Here is a 22,303-nt window from a genome sequence, read left to right on the forward strand (position 1 = left end):
GCTTTTGTCCACAACTTCTCTTCACATAAATCTCTTCTTTGGAATAACTGCAATATACTTTGTAAGAATAAATTACTCGTTGAAGAATTTCTGTCAGAATAAAACTTTCCAATCCAATTCAAAGAATTTAACCTCACAACATGTTCCAGCACCTGTGGCAGCCATGCACACCCAAGCCATTACACCCCCACCACCATGTTTAACGGATGAGTTGTAATGTTTTGGATCTTGGGCAGTTCCGTTTACTCTCCAAACTTTCTTCTTGCCATCTCACTGTTACAGGCTTATCTTGGCCTTGTCTGTTCATAACACCTTGTTCCAGAATTTTGCAGGCTCCTTTCAGGACTTTTTCACAGACTTTCATGTGGCAATCATGTCTTTGTGACTAACTTGTCTCTGACAAGGACACACCTGCCTTCTGAAGACTGTTTCTGATCTGTTGAACAGGCTTTTCAGGATTTCTCTTTATCATAGTGAAGATTTTTCTTTCATCAGCAGTGGAGGTCATTCTTGGCCAACAGTCCCTTTGCGTTTAGAGGGCTCGCTAGTGCATTCTTTCGTCTGAATGATATTTCAGACAGTTGATAAGCCAAAGGTTTAACTGTTTTCTCTAGCCAATGGTTTTATTCTTGTTCTTCAGCCTCATGATAGCCTCCTTGACTTCCATTGGCACAGCTTCTCTCCTCACATTGAACAATGGAAACTACAGACTCCAAATTGTAGAAGGAAGACTATCTTATCGCTGCATTAATGAAGCAATGAAACACACCTGAGAACATTATGATTCCCTGAAATTAGGGGGATCTATATATAATGTATGAAGTCTATGTGTAAATGTATAAAACTATGTATAAAGTGTTATAAAGTGTTAACTTGGACTGTGTGGTTTGATTTGAAATTTTACGCTGAGAAACAGAGGGGTAATTCAAAGAAAAATGTGACTTTATCCCAATCAGTATGTATGGCACTGCATATGTATACTTCTGTGCAATATTCATAACTCCATGAAATGCTCATGCACTATATATTTTATATATCGCTTTATATATCGCATTGTTAGGTTCTACTCCACCAGCCCACCAGCTCCTGACTCACTGTATATATTGTGTTTATTTAAATTTCTACTTATTCTAAGTCATTTCTGTGCATTTGTTGGATTTTTCCAAATGACATCTGCTTATACTTGTACAATGTCAATAAACACATATCTAGCTATCTACGCTACTGTTGTCTTCCCATTTGTTTGTAAATTGCATAAACTCAAAAGAGCTTTTAAACCCCCCCACCAAAAACCAACGGAGCTCTTAAACAAATATTTATCTCTTGGCCTCACCCAACTCAAGCACGCCACATAATAATAGACAGCATGGTGGAAGGCGGATGTGTTTTGGTGAGATTGAAAGGTATGTATTGTATGTCTGTCAAGTTTTTTGCATCTCTTTTGTTTCTCTGATGTTTATCTGTTACTCTGAATACTGTTATCGTGTTTTCACTTGGGGTGTTTGTAAGAGCTATTCTGAGTCAACAATGTTAATATTTTCACTGCTAGAATATAATTATTTTTAATTTATTTATTGTTTCATGTACATAGAGTATCTGGACAGAGCCTTCCCAGCATTCAATGTGACAGTGTTTCTGAAGCAATGGTTGAGTTTGACTGTGTTCTAAGATAAATAAAAGCGTTGTTTGTTGTACAGTAGTCAGTGTTGTGCTGTTTGTTCATCCAGTTAGGTTTCTCAAATAATATTTCAATGTGATACTGGGTCAGTGTTAATCCAAGCCATGATATTGTCCCTAAATTAAACCACCTAATTTTGAATGAAATAAGCTTAACTGTCTTGTTTTTAATGGCTAACCTTAACTAAGTAATTGATTAAGTAGTTGTAATGTGTAAAACAGTGACAAAACAGTGACTGAATGCAGAAAGAACATTTTTAATAGTTACTTGAAGGCACCAGTATGATAGGGCTTGATCTGAACTCTCCCACTTGGCAGTCAGGTGAGTAGAAAGCACACAAATAAGAAAAAATCAGGTCTGTGGAAATGAACCAATAGATTAAATTCATATGCATCATGCATCATGTTTTGCACGGTTGTTCATTAATACAAAGAGGAACACATAGATTATCTTTCTGTAAATTGTACACTTTGGACAACAGAAAATAAATTCAAGCACAAAGGTCTTGGTGTTTGTGTGAGAAGCAGTGTTCATTTCACTCTAAACAGAAGAAGAAAGAAAGATGACACATTTGTTTTTTTCCTGCTCTGCACATTGCTGTATACATTTTCCTCCTAATAGTATTATCCTCAGCCCCTGGTTATCACTGTGTTGCAGTGGAACACAGTGGTCTGCAGGTAGTGTCTGAGAGATTAGTGGTGATTCAGCTAGAAGAGGAACCAGCTGCAGATAGGTTGTAAATGAGCTGACTCGCTCACTCCTGGCTTCTCAAATTAGCTGTAAAACCACAGCCTGTTAGGTCTCACACAGGTGATCCAGATACATTTCTCCAGACATCAAATGAGTAAGCACTCAGACGCAAAATGCACAATGGTTCATGTGATCTGGACTGATATAAAGTCACAGTTGTTTACTTGGGATTGCCAGGTACCACAATTAGAGGTGTGTAAAATAAAGGAACAGACCTCTTGTTGATGATTGCACCCACACAGTGCTTATGCCTTATTCGCTGACCATAACGGACACCAAAGGAACTACCAGGAAAAGGCTTGGGACCAAGATAGATTCTACACCCTAATTCGTTCAGGAAAGCTGACACCTTTCAGAGGCTGGGTGTGGGTCTGCTTTATTGCCCCATTGTCCAGCTGAACAGTCTTGCTTCAGGCTTTAAAGGGCATTCTGATTTATTGAGACATAATACAACCATCAGCAAGTTTGTTGATTCAGAGCAAATGGCCTCTGTTTCTTCAGCACACTGCAGGGCCTCCAAGGTGCACAATGTAATATTTTGTATATTGTTTTGTGTTTGATGAGTCTTTGTTTCCTTGAGCAATGCAGGTACATAAATGCTAGAAAGGGCTTTTCGCTTGATTAGCAATACTTAGTATAAAGCCACCACCTTGAGCACCTTGGAGATACCTTTCCACTTTGGCTGTTTTTTCCCACTCAAACTTTCCCCTTTATAATTCCCAAACTTGCTCACATGTTGTACCCAAACCTTGCTGAATTGATCCATTTTTTTCTTTTTACAAATCAATTAATATTGTGTATTGTTGCACAGGTCACTTAAGGTTCTCATTGAGACCAAGAGCTTCACTTTGATACCACATTGTACAAAGTATAATAAGAAAAAAAAATCTGTAAATAAGAAAATTAGTAATTAGCAGTAATTGATCACTTCATGGAGCCACATAAGCATCCAATGGTCAGTAGCACAGAGTAGTTAAGTATGTGTATTTGTTTTCAGCACTCTCTGGACAAACACTTGTGTTATAACAAAATAATGGAGAAATAGAGTTTTGTATATTTTTTTCAATCCTTATAACCCTAGAATTCATTTCCATCGTCTATGCCCAGAACAAGAGCCATGGAGTTTTCAGGTGGCTATATCGAATATTCAATCAATCAGTCAATCAATCTTTATTTCTAAAGCACTTTTCATACAAAGAAAATATACAACACTAACTGCTTTATATAGCCAATAAAATATAAATGTAAAAAAAAGCCCCTTTTAACCTACCCTACTCCCCAAACCACAAGTCCCACATAGACATACACACACATGCACACAAATATACACAGAATAATGATCTCTAAAGCGCTCTTAACTGTCAAGTTGAGGGTGTGGGAGGGAGGACACGGAGGCGGACTTACAAAAAAAAGGTGGATTTATTAATAGCAAAAACAAAGTACCAACATAAAACACGGCTGAGCCGGAAAAAACGTAGTTGTGAATATAAACAAAACAAAATCACTTGACATGGCATGGAATAAATACTTAACTTAGTCGTGGCAACGTGGCATGAGGTGGCATGAGAACTCATGAGAACTAACAAGAACTAACAAGAACTAACAAGAACTAACAAGAACTAACAAGAACTAACAAGAACTAACAAGAACTAACAAGAACTAACAAGAACTAACAAGAACTAACAACAACAGCAACAAAGATCTGGCAAAACTGAAAGGGGAGGCAGGAAACTAAATAGGGAGTGAGAGTGATTGGGGAGTGAGTGCAGCTGAGGGAAAAAACACAGGTGAAGTGAGTGAACTAATAAACAGAGTGCAGGGAAACTAAGGCATGACAAAAACTAAAGATGGACTGAAAACAAAAGCATAACCTAAACATGAAAACTAAAAACAAGAGTCTCTGGGCGTGACATTAACTCTCAATGACAGTATTGGGGAAACAAGAACACTGGAAGTTTGAATGAAAATGAATAAGATTTAAAAATTAAATTGATTGTAAGGTTGTATAAAAGACGTGGGTTAAATATTAAAACAAATTCATCCTATTGGCTGAAAGCTGAGCATATCATGGCCCCTCCTTCATGAATCAAACTTGGTAACTGCCAGAAGATTTTAACCCCCTGCTGTATGTGAAGGGACTTCACCCCACCAGAGTTAGCTAAACAAACCAACTATAACTCAAGCACTCAGGTGAACGTACCTACAATTTTATTTCTATTTTTGATGAGACATCTTCTGACATCAACCAGATGCTGTCTCCTTGACGATGAGACAACCAGCAGGGGGAGAGAGACCAACAACTTTCAAGGCACACTGAATGCCCACAAACCCAACGAGCAGACATGTCACCACTTTGGGCAGCGGGACCTGAGACGTGACCACTCGGGACACCGCTACCCATGACCCATGGTGTTAACCAGCCGTTCGAAAAATAAGAGGGCTGAGTATTCCAGGGCAATCACAACCCAAAGTAATATCAAATCCCTGTTGTCCTTGGAGGTGATATGCAGTGGCCTGATGATGATGATCAATTACTTAAAAAAATTGTTAGCCATTAACTTATGTAGTGACTAGAATTACAACCCAGCTTTAGAGCAATTTCAGTATCTCTTCATTCTTTTGCCCATTACCCAAAACCATAAGTTGTACCCTGTCGTGCAATACATTGTCCATATGCAATTAAGTTATTACCACACAGTACTTAAGGTTCATGTATTTGGTTAAAGCTTTCAATGAATAGTTATATTACTCCAAAAAAGATCACAATCCTAACTTTTTATCAACAAAAAAACAGAGATGAGGAAGTACATCTGAAGTACCAAAGCTGCCATCTTTTTACCTAAGCTACAGTCATCCTGAAGGATGATCATCTTAAATTCTGTGAGTGTCGGGGAAGAGTCACTGTGAGGCCAGGAGGGGCAGCTTCTAAGCTTTAAATACCCAGAGCTGTACGGCTATTCCCTGATTCAGCCAATAGTAACAGGGATAATACAACTTTTGGAGCAACAAATTGATCTAATTCACCTAACATGTAGTCATATAACAAGTATATTTATGTTTGTTCCTATTTTCCCTTTTATTTGAAATGACCTTTTAACATGGTTGGGAAAGATGTGAAATGAATTTTCTGTATTACCAAAATCAGACCATTATCCAGCATCTATGCTGTTTTTTGCTCATTGTTGTGGTTATGAAGTAAACCCCTACCTAGCATGAAATAAACATTCCCTGCAAACAAGCTAGAGTAAGCACAGAAGTTAGAATAGGAACAACAACAGTTGGATAAAATTGAAAGACAATATTTAATTTTTTAATTTTATTTTATTTATGTTTCCAGGCAAATGTGTACATCCTTGAAGTACTACGGTTAATCAATAACCTCAGCAGCAAACTCAGTACAGACAGCCTGGCAGATGTAAGAAAGACAGTTTCTGAATTTATATGAAGAGTTTTACCCACCTGCTTGACTTTAGACCTTGAGTAAATGCCACTTCAGTGCTTCCCCCACAGTTTTGTGATTTTTTTTTTTTTTTTCTTGCGGGCGACAACTTTGTTCCAACTCCAGGTTAATGACATTTTCCCAAACATTGGGAAAGCCTCAGGAGGAAAATATTTCCTTTCCCCTCTTCGCATGTCATAACGGCAGTCGTTGTATCGGGGTGACAGCCATTCCCTGTTTTTGACAAGCATCACAGGCAACAATGTAATGAGACGTGAAGGGAGAGCAGCAATGCTTGGCACAAATGTTTGCAAGTCAAACAATATCAATCACAGTCCGCTTCATGTGCCTGACTGTTTCTCTTTGTGTGGGTTGTTTTACTCAGCTGCTGCATCTCTCAGGGATAAATCCCAGAATGACTCGATAGACTCAGAGCTGCATAGAAAAGACAAACATGCAGAGAAACAGCATGAAGCATGACCAAATCATCACCGTCCTTGGTACATGAGATCATGGGTTTGATTCCCAGTCAGGGCATGCCTCAAGCAACCTCGATAATAATATGAGCGAGACATATAAAACTAATGCCGTGCCGGCTTGGATGATGCCTAGATTAACAAGTTGTAGGTCAGGTGTTGAGGAAGCAGGACATACTGATGGCAATTGGGTTACTGGAACAAGACATTCAAGGAATAGGTTTGTGTGTGAGTGTGTATATATACATATACATATATATATTTATATATATCATATCACTTTTATAGCTATCATATCTTGTGCATTTTAAACTCCATGCTCCCTCTCAAGGGTTATGTGGAGAGGTAAGCTTTTTGGTGGCAGACTGGGCAACTACACAAGTGAGGAAATGAAACTCAGACTGAGTTCCAGAGAAGAGGTGAGGCGCAGTCACAAATTCCAGCTGTCGCATTCTCACCCTGAGATTACAGTACTCACACAAAGGTGCTGCCAGACTGTGCAGCTCATGTTTTTTAGGGTTTTATGCTTTGGGAAAGTTGAGAAAGGAGAAAGTTATCAATGAAGTCCAATGCGAATATTGGTAAAAAAAAATACTTAAATTAATACTCACCAATATATTCAATTAATTCATGATATTAGTCAATTATTTATTAATAATGATAATTTAACATAAAAAGTTAATATAAAATGTATTATAATACTTACTATTAATACATTGATGAATAAATTAAATCGTTCAATTGTTGAATTAATAACAATTGAAGAAGACAAGCAATACAGAACTATTCATACGGATTGTACTCAGAATGTGAATGTGAAATGTTAGATGAATGAAAATGTTGCATTTTGTCGGGAGTCAAGTCAAAATAAAAAAAAAGATATTAAACAAATTTAAGTTAAACTGCATCGCACTGAATCAACAAACAGTCAGTCAGAAACCATAAATATTAGAGGGAACTTCCATTCACATCGATACATAACGCTGTGTTAAAAAAGTTGTTAAAAATGTGAAATAAATACAATGTATCCAATGTATTCAAAATCATTAAAATCCTATATTTAACTCAGATCAGTACAAAACTAACATCTGCTAAACCACCATGATTGTTTTATAACCTTAATCAAGTGGTTTTGCTCGGTTATTAACCCTAACCAAGCATGTTATAAGCTAAACTAGGTTATAACAGATACTACTTTTTTTCAAACCGATACGATACCGATACTTGGATCTGAGTACTTGCCGATACCGAGTACCGATGCCGATCCTTCTACCACAAAAAAAATGCAATGAATTGGAAGACAGGTTTTGGTCTCACTAGCCTAACCACAATGTTCCTGATTAGCTCAACATCTCCTCTCTAAAGAAATACAACAAAAATGACAAGCCACCCTCTGATCGTGGTCTTCATGCAATAAATTGGTATCGGTTCATTGTATCGGTTAACTTTAACGAGTACGAGTATATTAGAGTAGTATCGGCCTGATACCAGTATCGGTATCGGTGCATCCCTAACCTAAACCCAGCCAGGAAGTGACAAAAATATTTTTTCTAAGTGTATACACACATGTATATATGAATGTGTGTGTGTCGTTGAAGCAGTAAATCTACTCTGTACTGCGAACTCTGATTCCCAGTAAAATCCATGTCTACAGGCAGTTTGCGACAATGCCCTGCTGCCAAAGTGACGGGAGAGTTGAGAAAAATCAAATATCAACCTTGATTTGAGTTTCAGTGTGCTACAAGTATTGATCGGGTGCAACCCAGTTCACATTAATACTCATGGTCTATGTTACAGTCAAGGCTGTGTCTCTGAAGAGGGCTGAACAAATCCTGTACTGATACAGATGTAGCTACTTTCACCTCCCTGATACAGGAATCAAATATAATACAGTGGGAAAATAGCACATAGTTTTTCAGGTTTATTTAGTATCTAATGAAAGAGTTGTCGGAAAAAAAAAATTGTATTCTCTGAATGTTTACCGTTATAGTATTGTAATTGATGGTAATGTTCTACTTAATGAGCCACTATGTTTGTCTTGCTTCTACATTGAGAGTACATTGTGGAGTGTAATACTTGCTGAAGATCAGCAAGCGGTGAACTCATAATAAATTACGACTATGATCCTGGAAAAACTGTGCATTTTGTTTGAAGAAACAAGTGATCAGACTTGTTGTGTCAAACATCTGACACTAACACACACGTACCCTGAGCTACATTCAGCACAAAGGTGATGAACTGCACTCAGAAACAGAGCAAGAAAACAGTGATGTACCAACAGCTGTGACCTTCCTTTTAGATGCTCCGGCAAGTGAAAGAACAACACTTGGTGCCAAGTCTGCTGTTGTAATGTGTCATTTTTATTTAAAGCAAGGCAAACCTTCCATTATCCCACAGTAATTCATTCATTTCAGTGATTTAGATGGTAACTGTCCTGAACTCTTGTAAATAAGATTATGAGCTAACCTTTAAGGCAGCTAATATTTTCAAATGAAGCCTCTCATCTCAATTTGTAATGTTTACGTTCTATCATAATTATCTGTATGCCAAGAAGACTATTTTCTGGCAATGTTTCTGGGGCATTCTTAACTTGGTTTTGCATTGGGTGGTTTCAGTCAGAGAATTGCTTTTTTTTATGAAGGATGTTATGCTTATGCCTGTCTGTGGTTTTCTGGTGGTTTCTGAGACATAGGTTGGGCTTAGCAGGCTGCAGAGCTTCCTCCTGGGCAGAGTCTGGCCGGCTCCTGCTACCATACCTATGCTGCATCTAGCCATACCAGGAGTTATTCTGAAGGATCTGCAGGAGCAGACAGTCTTTGCCAGAGTTTCTACGTCCTCTGCGTGGTAATCAGGTCCACTTTTGAAAGTTTCTAAGTTATGTCTAAGAGTATTCTTACCTGTGCTTCCTTGTGCTTCTTAGATTTTTTCCATGTTTCCTGAAAGCCAGTATCTGTCCTGTGTTCCCGCTCCGTCCTCGTGCCAGTTCCAAAGGACATTCTCCTTTGGATAACTCATCTCAGCTACCCACCTGCTCACCCTCCTACGTCTCCAGTATCACCTCACACACAGCCAGTGCCTCAAGGATCCAACTGCCATCTGCAATAGTAAGGAGAAACCCTTTAAATATCTTGCAATGTTGGATAATTCTCTGAATTCACTTATATACACCAAACAGGAAATAACTCATTTCTCCTATCTCTTAGAGACTCTTACCTCTCGCCTGCACATCTTCCCCGATCCTCAGCCTCACCTTATCATTTGAAATAAACTCATTTTAACACAAATCTGCTTCCTTGGTGTTCTGCTTTAGAGTCCTCCTCTTTGTGGCTCTACGAGCTGTAACAAAGGATCCTGGTTATACTGTACTTGTGCATTAATACACAGTTACATCAGGAAGCAGCCCAATAGAAACACAGTGAGATCTGAGTAGGGCCAGAGAGGTTAGTGATTTAATTAATGACCTTGCTCAAGACTATAGGTTGGGGAGACAAAAGTGCAGATTTTTACCATTGTCACTATTTTGTTTTTTTAAATTGTATTTTCATGCTAGTCCAGGAATTTAATTAATGCATGGAATGGATACTTGGACCTCTTGTGTATTTCTAGGATTTCCAGCCCTTTAAGAATTAGAATAGATCAGCATCTTTAGTCAATTTTTTTTTTTTGCGGTTATGGCTGCTGTGTACGCACTGGTAGCTATATCTAAGACTCACGCCATGACCACCTCAAGACTCTATCATGACACAGAAAGTGTAAACTTTGGTGTATGTTAATTATATATTTCTGCTGGCTAAATGAAACAGTGACTTCTACCATAGGCACAATAATGTTACATGTAGGCCCTGGTTTTCAACTGAATAGGCTGTTGGCTGGACAGTGAACATATGTAGGAGGTACCAATAATAGTTTCATATAGATTCTCATAAGGATTCATTCTGGCATCACCACTGTCCATTCATGTCACTCTTTCCTTCTCTTTCAACGCTTCTGCGTTTTTGTCAAAATTATGTGTATGAAAAGAATGACAGAAACACTGTACTTTTACAAGTGAAATAGAAGAAAAGGTTGCCTGTATAAGCTCATTTTTCCCTTCCCTTCAAAGGCTTTTTACTTCTGACTTTCTACACCCTTCTCAACTTCCATCTCTTACAGGTAATGCTTCCATCAAGCTGCCGTTTTTGTATACACTTTTGATTAAAACATGAAAATAACTAAATGGAAATGAGTTTTTACGCTTGGCAGAGTTTGGAAACCTGGTATATATATATATATATATATATATATATATATATATATACATATATATATATATATATATATATATATATAAATAACTGGTTTATCAATAAAAGTTCATAAACATTCAGCAAATAAATGATCATCTGATTTATGCTCAGGCTTCATTGGCACTAAAACGTATGTAATCCTTTTGCCCCTTCCTCGGTAACAGCAGTCAATGGAATTATCTACATGTTAACATTTTATTAAGAAGACTTCAGAAATTCTGTTGAAATTTAAAAAAAAAACATTTGGACTGAATCCCAACCACAGTCTTATCACGATCCATAAGATGTTTTTTTCACTGAACCATCTGGGAACTGGTCGTGGACACTGTTGGAATAGATCAAGCAGTTCTTTATATTTGTATTGCAAACTAAACTCTTAAGTGAGCAGAACTTTTTTGTTGAAACCTCAAACTGGAGGTTGGCGCCTTGCAAGATGTTATCGCTATATTACTAAAAATCTGTCAAGTATCCAGGTAATTATGAAAGAAAAAAAAAAAAACAGTTTGTCTTCTGTTTACAGCCAATCCCGTGCTGTTACCCTCTGATGACACTTTTGGCTATCACACCACTCCACTCCAAATAGCATATACCAAAATTAGCATTTTCTTTTCAGTTCATGGAAACCCAGCTTATAAGTTGCACTGTTTAAACATTGTCAATGAAAGCAGGTGACGTATCTGTCAAGAATAATGATGCATCTACCTCTACTGTTTGTGTGTGATACTCTTGTCTTTTTTAGGATTACGTGCTTAATTGCCTGCTTGCACGGAAATCACTGACTCTAAAGCTCTGTTTGTCCCCTGCAGTGTATGTTTACTGAGTCTCCTGATAAGAATTAGATATCATCATCTTTTATCAGCTGTCATGTCTTTGCAGAGCTCTGACAGTCTCTCAGGGGCTGTCATTTCACTTTTCATCCGTAACTTTTTTCTGTTGTTTGCTTGTGTGCATGGAGAAAACCTTGTATGTTGTTTTTCATTTAACCAAAAAGAGATTTTTGGCACATTTAAAAGCTAACCTTTCCCCTAATTGGTTTCATACTTAAATATTTAATGGATGAGCAGCATGTTTATATTAGAAGTAATTCCCTACTCCAGTGCTTTGCATCAATGCAGCCCTGAGTCACACTGAAACTAACAACCTATGGCAGATATAAGAAAGGTGCATTAATTATGACCTGTTGAGGATATGCATCAGGGGAACGCACTTTTTGTCTCATGCCTTTTTCAGTTTGACAACTTTAGATCCCAATTATTGTACAAACCTTTGCAAGAGTCTGATAAGGAATTAGCATTTTAATTGTGATGCTGGAACATTAAAGAGGAAATTAGATCCGATGATGCTAAACAACAGGGAATACATGTCTTCAGAGGAGATAATCTAATTCACAAGTGTCACTTGAGGATGAACAGCCAGGGAGCGTTTGCTTGACAAGGCAGCTGAAATCTCACCAGATCACATTAATATCCAGCTTGCTAGTCCTGGAGTTATGGGTTTGTGGTTGTGCCAAAGTGCATCGGATTAGGAACTACTGGAAACTACAGGCTTGTTTGAAGTGTGACACTAGTTAGGTGACTGCTGGTTCATCCTGTTAGCTGTCGAGGGATTTGTTTTCAAGGGTCACTTTCCAGATTCCAAGGATGACTTTTCAGATTTTTCTATGTGGTAAACCAGAATGTCATGTTAACGAAGGAGATGAGAACAAAAGAAAACATGGTGATACATCACTGCACTGTGTTAAAGTGACAGAGTAAACAAAAAAATTATCTCACTTGAAACATTAATAGTTTAAGGCCTGCAGGCAACAGGTAACTTCCCTAAAAAAGAATTATGTCCAGTTTTGACATGTTCTGGGGTTTAATTTGCCATTCAGTCTGCGATATTTTTATATTGGAGTTTGCATATTGTCCTTGAGCCCGCACCAGTTTTCTCCCGGTGCTTGGGTTTCTCCCATAGTTCAAAGAGTCCAAGCACATTTAGGCTGATTTAATCTATGACTCTAAATTACCTTTAGGTAGGATATTTTACTGTGAATGGTGGTCTACTTCTTTGATGAGCCCTGTGAACCTTAGAACTCCTTATACATTTTCTCAGTGTACGTCCCTTTCTGTACAATACTGTGAGGAATTTCATGTGATGTCAAAATAACAAGAAATAGAGCTCGGTTCCATGAGTCATTTATCATCATTGCTTTTTAAAACAGTGGTGACATCATGTAGCTTCTAGCAGACCTTGTTGCATCCCTCTCATAATGTAATTTATTCCAGAAAGATGACAGTGAGTTATAATTGAAAAATCTTCATTATGCCAATAATGACAGGCACACCGTTCGTGTGGTATGTAGGATTCCTGCAGTCATTTCAACTGAAGTGATGGTAATTCATATCAAGACGTGTTCAGCATTACAGTTATTACAGATAACTGTTTAAAGTCACGTACTTTTCCAAAGAATAGGTAAAGGAAATCAATCTGCACCAGCCAGCAGAGCAGATGTGTAGACGATTGATTTGATTAAAACAAATGGTGCCATTATTGTTGTGAGGTTTTGTGACTAATGGTGGTGTGCAGGCTAAGTACTGAAGACATATGTGCATGTCCAAGGGAACAAATAGAGGAAAATGATCCCATTAAATTTAGGAAGGATTTGGCTTTGCTACCCCACATCTTGTAATTCTAATAAATACATTTGCCTGGCTCCACGGTAAGGTTATGCTTTTGAGGTGTCTAAAATTAACAATAATTTTACTCCTCTCGGCAACTGACAAAAGCATATATTACAAAACCCCCGGAATTTGTTGCTGTTTTTCAGCCTATTTGATAGGAGAGATGGTACCATTCAGTTTTTTACCCTTTAAAGGGTAAGCTAACATAATGATTATAATGATAATAATAATAGATAGAATGAAGAAAAATTACAGATCCTAGGAAAAGAGAGTTGATCAGATTAATGACTATGACTTTGCTGAAACACCTTCTAACATTAGGTTGCTGACTGAGTAAGATTCAGCTATGAAGACATTAGCAAAGAAACTGAATTATAACTACTCCGTTATGAGTAATGTGGGCAGCCAGGGTCACCAGTTCGCAAGACTCACAGAGGTCTCAAATACCTTTAGTAAAAAACATATAAACAAATCCTTCCAGACTTAACAACTGTCAAAATAATACATTTCAAATATAAAAAAGTATTCTGAAATACTGTTAATGTATTATGTTGAATGCTAATAACTAAAACAACAACTTTTTATTTACTTTGTCTCTCAGTTTTCATGTTTTATGTATGTTTTTAATTGCAAAATATTAAAAAAAAAATGTCATGGTTCATTTAATTCCTGTATTGATTTTTATTTTATTTTATTTTCCTTTACATTGCATTGATCTATTCATTCCCTCCAAATTATTCATTTATTCATTCTAATTTGATATTACTATACATTCAGGTAATTCATTTTGTATCTATGTATTTACTTCTCTGTCATTTATCGATTCAGCTATCAACATGTTTGCTTTTTACATTACACTGTCTCCGTTTTTACATTCCTTTATATTTCAGGAATTAATTTCTGAGATTCGATGTGCGGATCTCATTGATCAACCAATAGGTGAAAAGCTGAGTCCACGACATCAACAAACAACATTTGAGGCATGCAGCGTAGGTCCTGTAGTGTATGTTACAAGGTTGTAAAAGCTCCTTTGAGCCTTGTGGGTTGTGGTGTGGGGAGCTTGTGAAATGGGCTTGCTTCACACAGATGCCTTCAGATCTCATCAGACTGACATCTTGAGAGAACCTTGATTATAAACAACGAGAAACAGTATGTAGGAAGCACACACTTTTGAGAAGAGCAATTGTTCATCATGAACAATAGATAACTCTTTTTAAAACAGAATTAATTTGCACTGAAAGTATGGCGTAATGCCAAGAAGAGAGCGCGAAAGACTGTATTTTTTTAAGCAGTATATATATATATATATATATATATATATATATATATATATATATATACATATGTGTGTGTTTGCATGTGCATGTGCATGTGCATGTTTTTGTGAGTAATATTAATATACTGTTTCTTTTTTAACTGTAAATGTGCACTGCAATAAATACGAAGCACTGCCAAACTGAAGTAGAGCCTGAAATGCATTAGCAGCTGTCTGCCCATGTCCAATGGTGAGTTCTTTATATTGTGAATGCTATAAAGTGGGTGAGTGACAGAGTCAATAAGTGGACAATCCAAACACCATAGGGAGTGTGTGGGATGTATGGCCAGGCTCGTAACACAAAAATCCAAAATAACCTTGGTTTTTCCTGTAAAGTTATACAACAGTTTGCCCACTGACCTCTGATTCAAGTTCATCATTAATCCTTCTTGTGGATGACATTTTAAAGCAGCCTTTCTAATCTTTTCTAACATAATTCAGCTGCCATGGTTGTGTTTTCCTGTTTGAAATACCCTATTCTTCCTCCTCAGTCTTCTTCTACTTTTTTTTATTTTAAAATGTTCTTTCTCTTCTTACCTCCTACAATGTCCCCTTTTACCTCTTTGTCTGTATTTTCAGTTCTGCGTCCTGTCTTGCTCTCTCTATCCTTCTGAAGTGTGTGTTCTTTTAAACCATGTCAGCTTGAATTGGTCATTATCTGCTTTTATCCCTTGAGGGGGAAAGCATTCAGGTTTCTTGCAGCTATTTTTGTGTGTGTGTGTGTGTGTGCGCGTCATTTGTGTCTGCTGCAGTAACGCAGAAAGAAAAAAAATCTGTTATTTTGTGTCGTTCTGAGTGTCTTGGAAAAAAGTCACGTAAGAGAAAGTCATGAAGACAAAGAGTAAAAGTGACATCGAGGTTTAGGGCAAAGAAAAGCGAGGTGGACATTAGGTAAACAGACAGATGTGTCTGATATAATTATCTTAATCTTGGTTCTTTTGAGTGTTGATAGTAGAAAAGTTCAAATGAGACTGAAACTACAAAGAAAATCCAGGTTATCTAAATTTGGAGCGCTATAATATAGGTCACCGCTGAGTTGTATTTCATGTTTGTGTACAATGCAAATTCATCAGCTTTCCTGTTGCTGTAACTCATAATGTCTTTGACATTATAGAGCCAGATAACCTTTTGATTAAAAACTTTAATCTTAAATTGCAAAGCACCTCCATGGGTCCGTTTCACAAAGCAGGTTCATCAAACTCTGAGTCTGATAACCATCTCCCGACGAATATTTAATTCTCTGCGCAATAATGCTGCACCTACATCCACTGGATCGTTGTCAAAAGGACATGCCGTGTTCGTGAAATAACTCGTCTCCTATTGTGCCAAATGGACTTCTAGAAGTAGAAGAACTCGCTCTGCTGACTGAATGAATGAGGAAATCAAATGGCGTGTGTGGTTGAAAGAGGGCGGAGACAGAGAGAAACTCGAGGTTTCTTGAGTAAAACCTGGTCCCGACCAGGTTAGGTTCAAAGAGTCTGTTACTACGGTAACTGACCGAGAAGTTAAGTTACCACTCTTTGTGAAACAGGCTAGAGTTACCCCTCTTTCTGTGGTTTGAGTTACCTCCCTTTGTGAAATGGAAAACTCAGAGTTTCCCTCATTTCAGGGTTAATAAACTCAGAGTTTTCACTAAACCTGCTTTGTGAAACGGACCTCATTAGTCTACAACAACAGCAACAAAACTGCGTACTCTGCTGCTAGCTTACCGCCTAGGCACCATATATGAGCCAGCAAACGTCAGGTATTGAACATTGTTTAACGGCCTGCTGTTCGGCAGCTACACCAGGTCCACTGGGCTCATAATGATCAGGAAAGATAGTAAGGTTTTTTTTGCTCCAAGTGAGATTATGCTTGTTTGGTCCCACGATATTTTTTTTTCCATATTTAAGCTACAGCCTATCTGGCTTATGTGCAGTGGTAAAATAATGTATTCGCGCAAAAGCTGTTTAAATATTTTTAATCAGTTGGAACTTGTTCTCGAACTCTTGCTTGAAAAACTTTTCTTCTAAATCTTTTTGCTTACACGCCACAGTGAGTGAAAGGAGGGATTGGGGAGTTCTCTAAGCAGTGAACACACATGGGAGTTAGAGCGTTCACGTTTTCCACTGCAAGCATTTCAAGGGTGGAAGTTATCATGACACAAGGACCAAGTCATCTGTAAGTGCTTTTCAGAGCACAATACTTTTTACCTCTGTCTCTGTTTTGTTAGACGTGTGAACAGATTTTAGTACGAACATCATAGTTACACTCAGTGGCGGTCCGACACTGATTTACGCCCCAGGCGAAACCCGGTGCTGGCACTTTTGCCAGCTCCTCTCTTTTTTAGCGGGAGGCTTCACCCAAGTAAAAGCTCTCCCTCATTCTGGACAAACAATAAACTATTTGAGTTTTGCAGTGTGCAAAGTTCATTTAGAGGTACACAAGATTAAGATAACTGGAAAGTATCGTGTCATGTTCACTTTAAGAGAAAAGGACAACTCCGTGTTTTTGTTTGTCTGCTCTGAATTTTAAAAGCTCCCGATCCCCATGCACTAAGTTAAACTTGTCTAATGTAGAGTAGACAAAAGCCTGTTTAGTCTGAGAAAGATATTAGGCAATCAGATCAAAGTCTATCTAATGCAGGTTTACTGTCTCTTCTGCTTTAATACCCTTTACCTCTAACTGTACCAGAGAACCTGTATCGAGCTATAAACAATGTGCTTGTGTTTGCATGCGAGCGTTGCTGACTATGCAAGCTGTGTTTGTGTCAGAGGTAAATTGCTTTGCCCCCCTTTGGTGTAGAAAGCAGCACACGAGAGATAAAATATTCAAAGCTGCTGTCCTGTGTGCAGCATGCATTGCTTTGTTTGTAAGAGAGCGGCTGCTGGAAGCGACAGAGTGAAACCGGTTGTGATTTTAGTTCCAAAACACCAGATACACACTAACACACGTTAGCACACAGTGGCTAGTCAGCTTCTGGTTTGGCCTAACTCGTGAAACTGGCTTCATTACTAAGAGACCGATAGAGAAATCAAGTTTTCTGATTGGATTGCTGAATCTATCATCACAACCCCCCTCTTCCCGGAGTGATGTGTGCCTCTAATTAAAGCTGTAAATCAAAACGTAATTTCTACAAGTATTTCTTTTCTCTCTACACTACTCCATTCTACTGTGTTCTGCTGAACACCTCTCCACTCTCCAAGCACAGCTCACAAAACTGCAGCAGTCAACGTGCCATCCTAAATGAAAGGGAGACAAATCAACTGTCACCATGTTACCTTGTTTGAATTTTAATTGTAATGTGCTTGCTCAGTGTATTTACCTTTTTTTTAGCTGTCATCCTGGTTTACTGGGATATATTACGCTTTTCCATCTGAACTGCATCCCCTTCGTTTTAACATAGGTTTGAAATGAAATGGCTGGATTATTTTCCCGCCTGACACATAAAGCTTTCTGCAGCAATATTTGATGCTCTCGGTCAGTGATACTCACTATTTGTTTCACAAGAGCCACATTGGGAGAGCAAAATCAAGGCAAGAGCCACTTTTACGACAACATACTAAGTCCCCTTTTGCAAATATGCATTTCTACATATAAAACATCCCACAAAAAAAGAAACAACACAGCCAATACATTTTCAATTAAGACCACAAGTACCTTAATACTGGGATGAGCGGAAGCTGGCATGCATGTCCTTGACTTTCTTCATGTTGTATTTGTAGTTTGTTGTTGTAATCATAGTGAGACATTCAAGATGAGCATGGTTTTTGTGCTGGTTTTTGCCCTTTTTTAAAAACCGATCCATTGTGCCTGCATCTCGCGCTGGCTAAAGGAGCTAGCGTGCACTGCGGTCAAGTGTGAGGTGGTTTAAGCGGGCTGCGTTGCCAGGTTTAACAGTGTGCCCCCTTTAGGAAACACCATTAAGCCTTAATTAATACTTAATTAAACTACTTAATACTGTGCAGTATTTGCTGTATGTTATTTGAAAAAATGTATTGTTATTTTTACCATATTGTTATAAGCTACTATGCGAGTGCGAGCCACCAATTAAAGCTTGAGGAGCTGCGCGTATCTTTGTATCTTTGCTCAAGGTAAACACAGTTTTAAGCAACATAAGTCACACCAGGATTATGGAGGAATAGCAGTGGGGAGAGTTGAAGGGTAGTTTTGGAGGCCTAGGCTTCATCTAACTAACTTTGCCTTTGCGAGCACAGCTCTGTTCTCTGGTGAGTCCTGAATGAGACGGCTGTTCTAGTTTCGCTCTGGGTCATTGTTTGGTTCACTGAATCAAACAAAAGTTGATCGATTTCGGAACAGGCTCATGAAATATTTGAATAAAGCCACCGTGACTTCATCCACTGGCTCATGGCATCAGGTTTGGAAGCTTCAAGTTCATGGATTTACATGCCGCTATCTTGCTGATATGAAACTTCAAGGTACATCCGATTGATGACTGCGAGAACTAGGTACTTCTATCAGATAACAGCTTGTTGAGCACAACATAACTCCGCCCTAATATTTAGACCTGTGATATATGACATTTAATTAAAAATTTAATTGTTATGTCCATTTACAAATGGAATGTTTGCAAACACAAGAGTCAGACCTGTTGACCACTCGGTAGGATACAAGCTCAAGGCACTTTAGATTTGAAAAAAGAGGCAACACAGCCAAGTCACACAAGAAAATGTATAATGCATACAGTTGTCCATTTGTACAATACATAGTATTGTCACAATCCAGCGTTGTAAATAATGAGACTCAAACCTATTCCTGGGCTGCTGTTTTCTGACAGGAAGTGCTTATATGACAGCACAGGAATGCATTAATATAAAAATTTGCAAGCCGTAACCATGACTGTGTATTTTGGTAACGGTAATTGTGTGGGTGTTTTTTGCAAAATGTAGATCCAACCACATACTTTAACCCTTAACAATAATGGACAAAATTGCAGTACTTGGCTCTTCCCACCATCCTCTTTGACCTTAGAAGCGGAAAGTTGACGTCCTCATGTAGAAAAAAGTATGAAGATGTTGGACATTGTCGTGCTGGCAAAATGAAACGTAAGCAGAGTAAGAAAATATAATATTGTTCAGTTTTTGAGCCTTCTTTCCTTCTTCAGGTTCAGATTCCTGTATTTGTACCGAAATGTAAATTTGATTTGCAGCCAGATAGGTAATGACAGAGATAAATCAGAAAACAGCCCACCTATTAAAACATGCTGCGAAGCCACAGTAAATTACGATATAAGTGCTCTGAATGTACAAATAAGCACATATAAACTAGAGAAAATAGAAAAATGTCCCTCTCTTCCTCTCTTCCTCTCTTCCTCTCTTCCTCTCTTCCTCTCTTCCTCTCTTCCTCTCTTCCTCTCTTCCTCTCTTCCTCTCTTCCTCTCTTCCTCTCTTCCTCTCTTCCTCTCTCCCTTTTGTCTCCTGTTTGTTTTGCCCTGTGTGTCTGTACTTTTTATAGGGCGTGACTTCCTGGGCAGCCTGGTGATTACTGATTCCACTCACCTGTGGCTTGTCATCCCTGCAGCAGTTTATCTGTCCTTGCTCTCCACTCTTTGCCAGTTTGTCAGTTTTACTGTCATGGTACCTAGCAGGCCTACAATCTGTCTCGTTGTCATTGAAGCCTTTGGAACTTGATGTGATTTAGCTATGTCTCTCTCAAGGAAATGCCAGGCAGTTCCCAACCATATGCTCCATTCCACCATGCAACTGTTCAAAGCCCAGGATCTGTTAGCCACCATGCCTGAGGAAGCAAAGGAAAAACAACTGCACCTGTGACCTCCAGTCAGTCGCTGTTTGCATCTTCCAAGACTGATAACATTGTTCAATACAGTAAGAAATACAGTATTGGCTTACCCTTTTTGATTCAATCATTAATCTGAGGTAAGTACTTGCCTCCAGCCCTGCAGTCTTCTGTTTAAGGAATCTGTTTCACTGCCTTTCATCTCTTATTTCCACTTTAAGGGCAATTTCTTGTTGAACTTAACATGGCCAGATTTAAGCATAACAAATACATAGTTTTTAAAAAAACAAACAAAAAAAACACATTAAGGCTTAAAATACAAACTTTCTCTATTTTCACCACGATGCCAAAAATACACTAAAGCATACCTTAAGATTTTCAGTGTATCAAAGTGTTCAGACAAATCAGCAGCATATTTTGTATCTGGGATTAGGTCAGGCTCAGTAATTTACGCTGAATTGCAGATGACAGGTGACGGACAAGTGGGATAGACACCAAAGTTTTCATTTTGTAAGTTTTATCTTAGTCGGATCGGTAGAAAAAAACAGTTACCACAATTCCTAAAAATAGAAGATTAATAAAGGAAGAAAGAACACAAAGTATGTGCATGAATGCAATAATTAGGCTACTCTCCAGTTTCAAGTAAAATCATAAGGTCGACCCTTAACCAGACACCATACCATTTGGTGGTTCTGCAGTGGTGGCCAAATCGACGTCCATCTGCTCCTGGTTTCCAACTCACATGGTCTCTGTTGCTCCATATCCAACAGGAAGCAAGTTCTGCCTCCTCCCCCATTCTTTGAGCAGCATGTTTTGTGCTCTTCTCCTCCAGGCCCGGAGCTGACAGTAATTGCCACTCTGATTTGGCAGGAAAGCCTCTACAACCTATTTCTGCTCTTAGCCAAAGGCTTATCGGACTTTAATCATTCAACCTGCCTTCAATGTTTATCATTTTCCTATTGAAACAACTTTATTTTGGATATGCATTTGTACAGATGTTATTGCTTAGTAATGTATAATAGTCATAATATACTGTATATGTTTGGGATTTTCTCAGCACAGGTACGGCACTTACCTGTGGCACTGAGCAGCTGAAAATAAAGAACCACACAAAAGTCGTGAGTGTCACTTAAGCTGTGCATTTATTATTGTATAATTTTATTTTAGTTTTTTTTTTTAGTTTTTACTAAACCTTGGCTCCCACTGATGCTCAAGCTAAAGTTTGATTGACTTTCACATTTCATTTCTCCCTTCCGTGGAGTCTTTGTAGTTTCAGTTCACCACTTTCATTTTTTTATTAGTTCGGTCAAAAGGATTTGCAGTATACTAAAAGTCCTTGTTAAACTATTTAAAGTTTCTTTAATGTTTAGAATTTGCAGAGGTTCTACCAGTGCAATTAAGCCACATCACATGTAGCAGTCTGACCCTTTGATCTCAGTGCAATCACAGCTTGTCTTCCATAGAAAATAGCTGCAACAAAGAAGCCGCAGTGCAATCAGTATTCATCATTGGTCGTTCCCTTGTCAACCATCTTGATCATTCTACATGTAACCTGAGATTTGTTATTTTGTGTCTTGAGGAGAATGTGTTTGATATTGTAGACTATAATGGGATTATCTAGTGTCAAAGAATAACTGACACTATGAGTGTCAGCCCAGCAGGGTAAGTGGAATATGAATGCACAGATTATATAATATTAGTCGAACAGGTTTGGACACAAAGCTGAAAGCGTCACCAGTAATAACAGTAACGGGTAATTATTAGTGGCAGAAATTGAACATGAGTTTTTTTTCTACAAAAAACTACTGCAGCTGTTCTACCAGTCTGTGGTGGCCAGCGTCCTCTTCTACGCTGTGGTTTGCTGGGGAGGTAGCAGCAAGAAGAGGGACTCTACCTGACTGGACAGACTGGTGGGCACAGAGCTGGACTCTCTGACAGAGAGAAGGACCCTGGACAAACT

Source organism: Odontesthes bonariensis, chromosome 13 (assembly GCF_027942865.1).
Source record: "Odontesthes bonariensis isolate fOdoBon6 chromosome 13, fOdoBon6.hap1, whole genome shotgun sequence".
Classification (NCBI taxonomy): Eukaryota; Metazoa; Chordata; class Actinopteri; order Atheriniformes; family Atherinopsidae; genus Odontesthes; species Odontesthes bonariensis.